The sequence below is a fragment of the Aspergillus fischeri genome, genomic scaffold (assembly GCF_000149645.3).
Source record: "Aspergillus fischeri NRRL 181 1099437635556 genomic scaffold, whole genome shotgun sequence".
In the NCBI taxonomy this organism is placed as follows: domain Eukaryota; kingdom Fungi; phylum Ascomycota; class Eurotiomycetes; order Eurotiales; family Aspergillaceae; genus Aspergillus; species Aspergillus fischeri.
Window position 1 is genome coordinate 1 of NW_001510276.1, and position 1,947 is coordinate 1,947.

General features: G+C 30.4%; 4 non-coding genes across 4 annotated transcripts; all 4 read right to left on the minus strand.

Annotated features, from left to right (window-relative positions):
* Positions 1-651: 651 nt before the first annotated feature.
* Positions 652-724, minus strand: NFIA_060960. The gene has a single exon. It is a non-coding gene; the product is annotated as a tRNA-Phe (tRNA).
* Positions 725-1,142: 418 nt separating this feature from the next.
* On the minus strand, positions 1,143-1,215 carry NFIA_060970. Its single transcript has one exon. It is a non-coding gene; the product is annotated as a tRNA-Val (tRNA).
* A 1-nt stretch (position 1,216) lies between these two features.
* NFIA_060980 lies at positions 1,217-1,290 on the minus strand. The gene has a single exon. It is a non-coding gene; the product is annotated as a tRNA-Glu (tRNA).
* Positions 1,291-1,300: 10 nt separating this feature from the next.
* On the minus strand, positions 1,301-1,371 carry NFIA_060990. The gene has a single exon. It is a non-coding gene; the product is annotated as a tRNA-Thr (tRNA).
* Positions 1,372-1,947: the final 576 nt, after the last annotated feature.

A 1,947-nucleotide genomic window follows, 5' to 3' on the forward strand; every position in this document is an offset into this window, starting at 1 on the left:
AAGATAACAAATAGCATTAATGTTTATAAAATTTATATAGTTATAATTAGCCGGGAGATAAACTCGAATTCTCATTCTTAATTCATAAAATTATTCTTCTACCAATTAAACTATTTTCTTTTAAAACATTAACCTTACTTAATAAAGAATTTTCATAAATTTTTATAGGCTTAACTGTAGAATAATGAACAATTAAATTATTCCCTATAAATTTTTTATTAGAAAAGTATTTATTATTTAATACTATCATATTATTATTATTAAATTAGTGTTTTAAAAACACAATATATATATATATACTATAAATATTTAAAAATAGAAAATTTATTCCTATTAGCCAAAGGAGAAAATCGAATTCTCATTCTTAATTCATGAAATTATTGTTCTACCATTAAACTACTTTGGCTCTTAAAATATAATTTAAATTAATTAAAAATTAAATATAATTTTTTTTTATAAAATAAAAATTATGTTGGGGCGACTCGAACACCCAATAGTAAATACCAAAAATTTATGACTTACCGATTAGTCGACAACATATAATATAAAGTATTAATTAAATAATATGGGTAACAAGACTTGAACTTGTAAAGTTAAAACTATTCCGTCCTAAGCGGAACCTGGTTACCAAATTTCAGCATACCCATCTAATGCTCGAGATAAGACTTGAACTTATAACCTAATCATCTTCAGTGATCCGCTCTACCAATTGAGCTTCTCAAGCTATAAAATATAATAATGAAGTAACTATAAAAATATAATAATGGAGTAACTATAAAAATATAATAATGGAGTAACTATAAAAATATAATAATGGAGTAATCAGGACTCGATCCTGAAATAACGATATGCAAAATCGCCGTTTTACCAGTTAAACTATAACCCCTATCCGAGAAACGATTCGAACGTTTACGACTTGCGTCACTTAAGCTTAAGTTAAGACTGTCTACCAATTCCAGCACTCGGATTATTAAGACTAAAATGACTCGAACATTACTCAAACCATCATGAGTGGTCCGCTTTACCTATTAAGCTATAGCCTTTGGTTGCGGGTTTAGGGGTTGCACCTAAATATTATGGTCATGAGCCATCTATGTTACTATTACATCAACCCGCATATAAATAAGAAATAGATAACTCGATAAGAAATAGGTGACTCGAACACCTGACCTTTCGCGTGTAAAGCGACAGCTCTACCAACTGAGCTAATTTCTTTCAACCCAAGGGAGATTTGAACTCCCGCACTAACAGTGAAAATGTTATGTCTTAACCAAACTTGACCATTGGGTCTTTATTTAATAGCCCAGTGCAAGTATCGCACTTGCTTCTACCGATTACAAAACGGTTGCATTACTTTTATGCTAACCAGGCTAAATTTAATTTATATGATATGTGAAATATTTAGTATTTTAATAATTAGTACTTTATGTCTAAAAATATTAAAATTAATACAACTAAAGCCTATTAATCGTTATATCCGAAGGGTTATAACAATTATACTCGTAGTGTTCTACTACGTTTAAAAGTATCCTAAAGTAAGCTTCGCGCTTAAATGCTTTCAGCACTTATCTTTAACTGACGTAGCCTTCCTGCCATGCCTATGTGAACAATTTACTTAAGTATAAGTAAACGATATATTATATAGTATATAATATATAATATATAGCATAAACAACAGGTAAACCATAGGTCAATATACCCAACTCCTTTCGTACGAAGGGGCTATCTTTATTATACTTTAATTCCCTCTAGAAGATAGAAACCATACTGTCTCACGACGTATTAAACCCAGCTCATGTAGCTCTTTAATCGACGAACAGTCGAACCCTTCATGATTTTTGCATTCATGTGGATGAGCTAAGCCGACATCGAGGTGCCAAACCGCGCACTCAATTTGTACTCTCTTGCGCAAATTAGCCTGTTCAATTTATGTTATCATAAAAGGTT